Source organism: Apis florea, unplaced genomic scaffold (genome assembly GCF_048593485.1).
Source record: "Apis florea isolate Af1SG1 unplaced genomic scaffold, ASM4859348v1 contig_3515_pilon, whole genome shotgun sequence".
NCBI classification, from domain to species: Eukaryota; Metazoa; Arthropoda; class Insecta; order Hymenoptera; family Apidae; genus Apis; species Apis florea.
In genome coordinates this window covers 427,501-439,184 of record NW_028256777.1, presented here as the reverse complement: position 1 = coordinate 439,184, position 11,684 = coordinate 427,501, and the positions used below count along the sequence as shown (strand labels likewise).

Sequence of the window (11,684 nt, the reverse complement as noted above, 5' to 3'; positions counted from 1 at the left end):
TTTGTTATGATTATTTTCTTTTCTAGGGACTGAAAAACGTTCATTTACTAACAACTATCGTAATACGAACACAGTCCTAACATTCGATGCGTGTAAAATAAGTAATATTATTTTCGAGACGAAAAAGACTGTCTTCGCATTTGAACAACTTCGATGAAGATTGTGATAAAATGTGAAATATTAAAAATGTTTATTTCTACGCGTTAAATATTACGAGGGAACTTTCCTCGATTAAATTTTAAAAACGGAATTTTATCTTATTTTTGTTACTTACTTTTGTTACTTATTATACTTAAAAGTATGAAAAATTTGAGATTTTATTTGTATTTTTGCACCATTTTCTTGTTTGCGTCCTCGAAGAAAATTCCTTCATACTCACGCGGTATTGAAAGATTAAGTTCCCTTGTTGGATACGTATACTTTCACGTACAGGTCAGTACGGTTCTTCTTACGGCATACTTGAAATATTTTAAAAACATAAATTATTTTTTAATTTTCCTCAATAGTAATCAATATTAGAAAAAATATTTTTAACTCATAAAAATTCTTATCCTAAGAAGAATATAGAAATCGAAGATTGATATCAATAACTCTCGAATGAAATTTATGCGAGAAATTCGAAACACTATTCGATATCTCGAATAGTTTTTTTTACAATGAAAGGGAAGTGCATAGATAAAACGAATCCATCATAATTGCCGTAATTCGAAAAATTTTCATCGACGTACATAAATATTTGAAGTTCGTATATATTTTATTATTTGTCGTATGAAATTACCAATATCTCGGTAATAATCTACGATACATCACGAATCACAAATGTTTCGTTATTTTTACGTATTGATATCGTAATGACTCTGAGGTATTACGTACATTTGTAATTTAAGAAAATCGGCATTCTTTGAACGCATATATATTTTCAAATCTTATTCGATATTCTAAACGAAATTATCATTAATTCCACTTTGTAATCGATAATCTCTGCAAGAGATCATGGAATTAAATACACCGATTACTAATTAAAGAAGCATTATAATAATTTCAAACAAAAAAAGTAGAAAACCGTTTGAATTTAGCGCCTTTTTAATTGGCAATCGGTGATATTATGTTGAAGGTTGTCATACGTGCTGCTAGTATAGATTCAAATAATCGGATTCAATAATTGGTATATTTTGAAATAATATATTTTTAAATTTTTAGTTGGCAACGTTGGATAATGCGTTGAAGTCAAACTTCATATGAAAATATATTAAATCGTATAAAATGGAGTTATATTATCGGAATGAAAAAGATTGTGATTAAAAGTGATAAATGCACAAACATTAAGTGTGTGAAGAATAGTGTATTATTTCTCTTGGTAAATGTGAAGTTTATAAATGAAGAAACAAATGAGAAAACGTTGAAGGAACCATACTGCTAACCGACAGATTTCGAGCACCTTTTGATTCGACCTGTAAACATCAAAGAGTAAGTAGAAAGAAAATTATTTAACAGTTTAATTGATTGCAATTAACAGCACATTGAAAACCTTCACATATTACATATATGTATTTGCATTTGTGTGAGGTGTTTGGTGTGTTGTGTACGTATATATAATAATATATAGCTATCTTTAATACATATGTACATTCTTTTTTTTTTTTACGAAATTAATAAATTAATGTATGAGATTCATTTTTTTTTGATACTGATAAATTCTTGCCATTTTTATTTTTATTAAAAATGAAATGAAATGATTATGAAAGCTGTATACGTTGAAATCAAAATATCGTGCAATAGATAGGGCACAAGATGACACTAGTGTCTGGACAGACTGTTTTGAGACCACTTTATTTGAATTTCTTTCATCATTTTAATTAAATAAAATACTTATTAGATGATATTTTTTTTCTTTTCTTTTTTTTTTTACGATCAAATAAACGAATGACTGCAAAATGTTTATCGAAATATTGCGCATAGTGAAGATCACATAAATATCTTTGTGTATGCTTTGGCATATACACGTGCACGTACATGTGGACGTGTATATGCTGTGTACATGTGAAACGTTGACGTTATACAATAATATCACTAGCGTAGACTGTCGTATCGTATAATTGCATATATTACAATAGACAATCGAGTCAAGTAGAAATCGTAAATCTTGTGAGTCGATTAAAATGAATTCTTATTCGACTTTGTCTCAATTAATCCTATTTAAATAGTCTCAACTATGAATATGCTCGAATATAGCTCAGATATCGGAAGTGATAGTGGGCTGTTGTAAAAATAAAAATTTAACATTTGTCATCTTGAGGTTGCATATGGAAGGACATGTTTTATTGTTTATTGTACGTTATATACTGCTTTGTTCGGTGTAAAAATATAAAGCATTTCGATTACAGACTTCGTATGTATGGGCGTTGCCATTGTTACCGAGTAATCGGCAGTTATTACGATAATCTCTTTCTCGTATTTTTCTTGATGCTAGTTTGTACCAATTACAAAAAAACAAAAAAAAAAAAAAATTAAAAAGAGTAAAGAATATATAATATAAACAAAACTTGAAAAGTAAAAAATAATGTATCTTATTTTCACTTAACCTTCAAATCAAAGTTTAAAATAGTAAATAATTTTAGCAATATTATTCATTAAACACTATAGCATTTCAAATAGTGTCGTTAATATTTTTTCAATTCTTTTAATTTAAAAGTTTTTAATTTATCTCTCTATTAAATATATATCATAAATCATTCATCGAGAAAATTAAAAAAAATGAAATAAACTTCAATTGAGATAACTTTACATGAATATTAATTAAAGTTATAATCAATTAAAGGATAATAGTACAAAAAAAAATGAAAATAAATTATTAATTACGAAATAGTAAACGAATAGTAATTACGAAATAGTAAACGTGTATCAGTGCAATCCAGCTTCAAGAAACAGTCTCTAGCTCTCTCGTTCACCTAACAATGGCCCAGGCTATGGAGTTAATAATTGCTTTTACGTGGCAATGATAACAATATGCTTGTATAACAAATGTACTTAGAAACGGTTTCACTTGTGCTATTACTGCTCTCTGGCGATAAAAATCAGACATCATTGTTCAACTGCTGGCTCGTAACAAGGGCTTTGAGGGGGAGAGTTTGTTCTGCTCTTTGCTGCGAGTTTAAACACTATACACTTCCTTGATTGTGCACCTAAAACATGGCGTACGGATCCGCGAACAACGTGGACCGGTCACGGTCCGTCAGGCGCGCAACAAGACACGCATTCATCAACTATATTCACTATTCTTTTCTTTTTTTCTCATCGTTTTTTCTCTTTTTTTTCTTATTTCATTTTGTCTTTTTATTTTTTAATCCGAAAAACATTCGTGTCTCTCGTATTGTAAAATTAACGAACCTGTGGTCCTGTATATATATATATATATATATTATATATTATATATATATATGTATATACATTGTGATTCCCATCTTTTTTTTTTTCTTTTTTGTTTCTTTAAAGTATTTCTTTTTTGTGTTTTTACGTATACCAAGAGAGATCCGCGCAATATAGTATTGTGATTAACATCGACACATATAAATAAAATTTTCTTTTTTTTTACCAAATATTAATTTTTTTCTCATTAGATTTGGTCTCAATATTGTTCTTAATTTTCTATATTCCATTTCGAGGAAAATTTCTTATAAATTATTTGAATTGAATAAGATATTATAATAAAATGATAAAATAGAAGTATTTTTTATCATTTATTAAAAATTAATAAAGAAGAAAAGAAGATGTGAATTCAATAAATTATAAAATTTAAGATTAAAGATTATGTGTTTCAAGGTTATAACAGAATTGAACAAATTGACTTTTTCTGAAAATATTCCATACCTTGAAATACCTTGTATATTTTATATATATGTACTTGTATTAATTCGTTTTTTTTTATATAGAGAAATGGACACGTTATAAATTTCATAAAAATTTTTTCCTCTTCATTTTCTCTCTTTCGTATCTTTCTTCCTCTCGATCGATGTATCCCAATACTTTATTGCTTTACAGCGCGTATAATATTTATAGAAATATTTTTTTTTCGTGCATTCTATAACTCGATTAAATCGTATCGAAACCGTGAAGACTCAGCCGCGACCCACAGACTCGAGATCCAAGAATCGATGAAAGCTCAAGAAATAACGAGGAAAGAAAGTGAAAAAAGTCGTCGTGCGTTTAAAAGTCTCGCGGAATGGACGGCCAAACGAAAATTAGCATTGTCGTGTATCTATTCGTGTATGAAGTACGTTCGGAAAGCGTATCCTAGTACATCGTAATAAATAGCAAAATTTCTATCTCTAATATCAGACAATAAAAATCGCCGCTAATCTTCGTTTCAGCGATCCACCCTTAACGATAATCAGTCGATGTATTTTTTTCCTCTTTTCTCTCTCTCTCTCTCTCTCTCTCTCTCTCTCTCTCTCTCTCTCTCATCTTTTTGTTTAAAATACGCACTCGCCCGTTCGTTTCTTTTTCTTTTTTTTTTTTTTTTTTTTTTTCATTTTGTTTTTCCTTACCGTACTAATATTACAATAACATTTTGATTAAATGACACGTATCGTAACGCGTGCAATCTCACGAGGGAAACCGTCTTAATTATCGAAAAAAGATGATGAACATTGTTTGCCGCGTGGAAAAGTCGAACAATCCTCGTTCAAGATAGATTTCAGGCCAGCACAGAAACAGCTCTCAGTTTTTATTGTACATATACTATATAGTTTTGATTTAGTATTTGTGATACAGGCTGATGCAAAAATAAGGAGCCCTCAAAAACGAGGGAAAGATCGTAATAAAGTAATAATCAGTCATTTAAAGCTTTATATTATATTATATCTGTTAACTCTGATTATCTATGTATATTAATGTATGTATAATTAAATATGGTTGTATCTCTCAGGTTCCATGTATTTAACATTAACCGATCTCTTCCTTCGTTTTTGAGGATGTGATATAACTCGGGATCCCGTTTATATCGCTTTTTTTTTTTTTTTTTTTTGGATCAGCCAGTGAAAAAATCGAACGTTGCTGTTCTCAAGCGAAGCCTCTTACTACTGTTGGTCGTTTAAGAGAGTAATATCGAATGATTTGCATAAAAATGATTATTTCGTACGAGCGTCGTGCCAATGACGGCCTGGCCGATTGGTCACTCTGTATATCTGTATATACTTGTATCGATATAATTCAACGTATCAAAAATATGCTGAGAATCTTTGAAATCAGGTGTGGTAATTAGTTACGCGGCGGTTAGCCGGAGCAACGGTTATTCTAATGAAAAATGGAAGCGTGTCTGTGCAACGAAACCGTTTCCGTCTCGCTCGAAAATCTTCTCTTCTTTCTCGGGATTGTCACTTTCTCGCGTTTGTCTTATCGATACATTGTCGGAACGAGTTTGAAAACAGTCATTAAAATTGTAGATATTATTCAGATACTCTCTATCTCCCCGTCACTCTCTTTCATTCTACCATTCTTCCTTCCCCATTTATTCTCTTCTCTCTTTCTATAAGTCACACTGAATTACGTATTCTTCGGTAGAGCGTGGAAGATGCTTGCAAAGTTCGGAGCACCTGCGCGAATATTATCCTATGTACAACGCTAGCAATCGCTGTGTGTAACAAAACTTGAACAAAAAAGCGTTCACCACGTCATCCTATCTCTCTCATTATTATTATTATTTTTTTTTTATTCTTTTTCTTTTTATTTTCGTTCACGTTTCAATTGTGTTTCGCTACAGCGACCCTTATATAGTAATACGTATATTTGATTTAATGTCTTTGTTTCTCCCTCTTCCTTTTTCTTTTTCTTTCTTTTCACCTCCTTCCTCTTCCTTTCGTTTTATTTCCTTTCCTTTTCGTTTTTCGTTCTCATTTTTTATTCCTCATTTTTCCTTTTCTTTTCTTTTCTTACTTTTTTTTTTTTTTTTTTCTTCTATACCGCGTGCATCCTCATTGTAACATCGACAACGTTTTTTTTATTCGCCTTATTATTAAAATTGGACCTGGTTCCCTTTTTATCCGCTATACAATTCGCTACAATTTTGGGCGGGTCTGTGAACCACATAATTTTCGAAGAAGGATCTTTTCACGATTTCCTTCATTTCCCGCCGTAAGATTTCCCATTGCACGCATGTACACGCTACGTATTAATCGACCAAATGATTTATTGACGCTTTTTCTCCAATTCGTACCAATCACAATGTTCTCCTATCCTATATATGGTCAACAGAACAACTTTCGAAACGGATTTAAGACAAGACGATATGCAACCCTCGACCGGTTGAGAGCGAGATCGATTCAACGGTTTGCGAATGCTTATTAGACTTTAACCTAACTATCTTGTCGTCTTGCGTTTAATGCACTATATAATAACTGTAAGCTGCAAATGTTTTATTGCCGATAACCGATAAATTTCTTTCTAATCGTTTAACGGCAATCCAATATTTTCTTTCTTCTTTTTTTTTTTCTCCTTCCTTTTCTTTCCTTTTCTTTCCCTTTCAACAGACGAGACGAAATTGCAGGCAGACGATCGGTTTGCGAATCATCCTACTACGATACGATCTTATCGGTCGAGGGTCGGAGTAGAATATTTTTTTTTTTTCTTTTTCTTAAAAAATTCGCGACTTCGTGTCTAGCTTACGGACGAGAAAACAATTTACGGCTAAGAGAATTAACAATCGTCATTCATTTAGCGTTCACGAGCCCGTTTTATACGAGAAACACCCTCCCCCCCCCTTTCCCTCTCTCCTCTCTCTCTCTCTCTCTCTCTCTCTTCCTCTCTCTCTCTCTCTCTCTCTCTCTCTCTCTCTCTGCGTCAACGAAGAATCAATGGAAAACGTTGCGGTCCTTTCTTCTCGTATAAAATCCTTAATAATAAAAAACATATCGGTATAAAACGGGCTTTGGTTTCATTAAAATTCTATCCACACTTATAATACGTGTCCGCGTTCCACCCTTTGCGAGCATTTTTGTGGTATACTCTGTTTTTTTTTTTTTGTTTTTTTCTTTTTTTCCTTTTTTTTTTCTTCTTCTTCTTCTTCTTCTTCTTCCATCAACTATCCGCACTCACGCAATTATCGTACCCCTTATCAGACTTTATTATATTCGATTTGTAACCGATTTGTAAATCGCGCGATCCATCCGATATTGAAAAATTGTCGCGAATTGCTCGACACAACATCCGTATGCCTCCTCCCTCCGTGGAAAAATCGAATGTGAGAATGAAGTGTCTCAGAGTCGTCGCACATTCTTCGTCGATCAACTATATACACGCCAATATTTCTTAACCGATAATCTTCTTACTCAAGGAGAGAAAAAAAAAAAATAGAAAGGAAAGGAAAAAGGAATTTGGTGTCCCGAAAGGATTTTAACCATCCACCTCGTTAAAAGTTCCGAGAATCGTGAGCCTGGACTCTCGTCGTCCATTTCCAAAAATTTTGACCCCTCCCCCATGTTTCTTCAAACACACCGGTACAATTGCACCATGGAGCTCGTTTTTCCCCTCTCCCCGTGTGTACGTGTTCATTCCGCGTTACCTCCGTTTAGATACGCGCGTTTCGAGCGTGGTTTGAGGCCCCGCGGCACACAGCTACCGGCGCGGGGGACAAAAACGGTCGGAACTCCGATTCGAAGGTCGGCAGGCGTTTCATTGGCAGGTAACCGGCGTGCAAGGTAAAAAACAGCTCTCGTACATAAACAGTTTGACAGTCTGGGAGAGAAGGAGGTTGGCCGGCCCAGTATCGTCGTGGTGCTGCGAAAACAAAGCGTATCGATCACCCGTATCGACTCGTACGGCTAACGAGATCCGTCAAGGACGCGTCTAACACGCTCGGATCGCACGTGGTCATCGAAAATGACCGGTCGATCTGTAAATGGGGAAAACTAATCGGGGAAAAGCGGGGAAGAGCGATAAGAAATTGGATTTATGAATTTTTACGGCAAAGGAGGGAGGAGGGGAAAGATCGAGAAGGAAAGAAAGACGGAGCAAATTCGATTTTGACGAAGAGAGGAAGAGAGAGATGACGGAGAAGGATGGATTTTACGAAATATTGGAAGAGATATAGGAAACAACAAATCATTCGGCCGTTTAACATTCGCGGTCTGTTTTCGAGCGCGATTAACCTGTTGCTGCGCGGATTGTTTATATCGCCGCGAGACGGCTGATATAAACATCGACATAGGTTTAGTCGAACGAACGACAAGAGCGGAGAATATTACGCAGAAGCCCGTCGAGCGAGCAAGTTCGGGAGCAAGAACGCGTCCCGCTGTTTCCGTTTCCACCCTTTTACCGAACCGTGGAACATCATCCCCTTATAGGGGTGGCTATATCGTAATGGAATTATTCACCAAAGTTCAAAATTCAAATCGCGTCGTACGATTTACATACCGAGGAGTTTATTATTTATACCAAGGATTTAATCGTGAATTTCTAATCAGATACGAATTTTATTCTTCTCAAATATTCCCCTCCGATCGTGGGGAAAAGTGTAACACTGGCGAGATTGATCAGATTCGTTTGAATAACCAGAGAATCCCGCAGGCACGGATGTGTTCAATGACGCTTTCTAATTGAGCAAGACTTAGAAAGGCCGTGCGTTCATAGATACACGAATACCAGCACGATGTCCCCGTGACGGGCCTGCTCAACCCGTTTCAATTTCGTGCCGCGTTAATTTATGCAATTGGAACGATCGCGTTTCCAAACAAACAAAACCGAACCGCGGTTTGAACCTCGAATTAAGGCTAACTCCTTCGAGCGTCAAGTCTAGCGCGCCACTTTCCAAACGCAAATCCGATGTGAATTTCCCCTCGTCCTCGAGATAGTAGGTGGTTGTGTCGAAGAGAGGAAAAAAAAAATACGGGAGAAGTGGAGTGAGTATAACGCGACGCAAAAAAAAGAAGAAAAAAGAAGGAATTCCGAGAATATCGCGCGGGAGGGTAGAGTGATACGCGTGGATTTCGTGGTCGTTTGCTTGTTTAGATTTCTCCGTTATGCGTTGCATAATCCCATGGTCGAGGTCTGGTCGAGCAACAACAAGAAAGGGAAAAGAAAGGAAAGAAAGAATGAAAGAAAGAAAGAAAGAAAGAAAGGAAGAAAGGAAGAACGAGGCGGATGGGGGCGAGGGACAAGAAAGAAAAACAAAGTTCGAACAGGAAGTGGCTCGCGTAAAAAGAAAAGCCCCGGTAGCTCGTCCGTGGCGAGCAAGCGAGTGGAGTGGAGTAGTAGGCCAAGTGGAAGTTCCTCTGTGAGTTGCTCCTCTCTTCCGAACAGAAGGAGGGAGACGGGGAAGCGAGGGAGAGAAAAGGATGGCCACCTTTTATTTCGTTCGAGAGAGTAACTGTCAGCCGGTATTTCGCGTGGAGGCAAAATAAAGTATAAAGGGTGTTCGCTGCGTCGTATATACGCGCATGCTAGTATGGACCAACTTCTTCACTCTCTCTCTCTCTCTCTCTCTCTCTCTCTCTCTCTCTCTCTCTCTCTCTCCTTCTCTCTCTCAGCATCGTCTCGACTGTGCTTCACCCTTTCATTCTCTTTCTTCGTCCCCCTACCTTCTGCGCGTACACGTGTTCTTCTTTCCATCCCCCTCTCTCTCTCCCTCTCTCTCTCTCCCTCTCTTTCTATATATATATATATATATATATATATATATATATATATATATATATTCCAATCCGCGATTCCATCTCCGTTTCTCCCTTCACGTCTGCTCGCACGCTCTTCGTCGAATCTGCGTCTCCTTTCGCGTTCCCGTCCGCTCTCCCGTTGCCTCTTCCTTTTTTTTTTCTTTTTTTCTCTCTCTCTCTCCCATCGTACACTCTCCCGCTCCTTTAGCCTTGCAGACGCTTCTGGCAGACGAGGCGCGTTTTGTTCTCAACTTCCTTAATTTCATCTTCCGGGGATTTCCGAAATTTTCCCTTTCCCCCTATCCACTTTATTTTCATCGAAATTTTTCATCAATTCTCTCTCTTTGACCCGCCTCTCGTCTCTTTGTCGAGATCTCTGTCGATCGACAGACGCATCAAGATTCATCAATGGAAGGATCGAAGATCGAATCCGACCCCTTCCTCGAAACGCGAACCGTGTGTTATTTTTTCAGCTCGTGCTACCGACCGATGACTGTAATTAAGTCTCGACCAGGGTTATACACACGGCTGGCCGGTATCTCCAGCAGCATGATGAACGATCACCTGGAGATCACGGGACATTAGCCCGACCCGTGTACACGGCATAGAAGACGCGTTTAAAACGATCCGCGGGATCGAAAAAGCGAACGAATGCAGGCCAGCAGCATCCAGAGACGCGATAATAACCGGCTTGGCGCACGCTTGGATCGACGGAGAGGCCGGTATGTATACTCGCGAGCACGTTTCGCGGCCTGATGCACGATCGTATCTGTCTCTACCGCGGGCTGGCCGTGCATTTCCAGCGATAATCACGCGAAATGACAGGGATTGCAATCGAGTCCGCGAAAGCGAAAAACCGTTTCTCCTCGAGCGTGATCGCGTTCGACCCAGTTGCCGTTCATTATAATTGAGCGCAACTTCTTCCGAAAAAAAAAAAAAAAAAAAAGAAGTGGCGAGCAAACGGGAAAACGATAAAACGATAAAAGAATTCGAATAACCAACGAACGATAATCGCTTCATCGATCGATCGATCGATCGATCTTCGCTGCTAAAATTATTAAAATCGTAGTACGTGTGATTTATTTCGTTAAATTTTTGGCCAAAAATCACGGGGATCGGGTTGTACATTGTTTCTAAAAACGACGGGCCGTTCTTCTCTCTCTCTCTCTTTCGTTCGGATCTCAAGGCGACTCGTAAACCGATTAACACCTCCGCCCGTTGATGCACCGTGGTTCAGCGTGGCGGTGGATGCAATCAGCGCATCGGAATGTTTTTTCTCCACGGGTTCGAGCGGAGATCGTTCTTCGCCGTGGTTCCACGCTGCGTCGAAAAGGAATTTTATTCACGCGGGCCAGAAGCGGGTATACGTGCACACCGCGACGTTTCTCGTTACTCTGCTGAGGGCCGGCCGCTCGTACGAGCCGTCGCGACGATCGTCGTGGCAAGTTCACGAACCTTGAACCCTTCTTTAAGCCCGTCGACTCGTTTCGAGAGGCCCGCGTGACTGGCGATCTGCGGATGATTAGCTTTCCGTTCTGCCCGGCCACTTCTTCTCTCGCCTGCCTTTGTCTTTAAACTTGCTTCAGATTCCTCCACACTTATTTTTATTCGCTCTTAATAATAATTCCGAACGATTGAATGTCGTTCCAATTTTGCTCCAACCCCTCCTCCTATACACGCGATCGATTCTTTTCTCGTGGTTGATGTACACGCGTGTATCCGTGTGCGCGCATACTCGATAAGTCTCAAGGGTTAAATCGTCTCGGGTGAGTCACGGGAAAACGGAGAGATCACCTCTCGTCTCGTCGTGTCGTGCATGATCGATCTCCATCTCTCCTCCTCGCGATTGTCTACCAGATGGAGAGACAGGGAACAAGAAGAAGAAGAAGAAGATGAAGCCAGACGGGAGAAAGAAAGAAAGAAAGAAAGAAAGAAAGAAAGGGAAGCGACGTGACCGCGAAAACACGAATAGCATAGGAATGTCACGAAAACAATGTCGGCCACCTGACCCGCGCCCTACCACCACCCGACCAACCACGG

The 11,684-nt window shown here is 38.0% G+C and overlaps 1 long non-coding RNA gene across 1 annotated transcript in view; it reads left to right on the top strand.

The window, feature by feature from the left end:
- Window positions 1-1,132: 1,132 nt before the first annotated feature.
- LOC147656689 (uncharacterized) overlaps window positions 1,133-11,684 on the top strand; it is a 112,910-nt gene continuing 102,358 nt past the window's right edge. The window contains exon 1 of the long non-coding RNA XR_015293940.1: window positions 1,133-1,467. This is a non-coding gene — a long non-coding RNA (uncharacterized LOC147656689). The remainder of the gene's footprint in view (window positions 1,468-11,684) is intronic.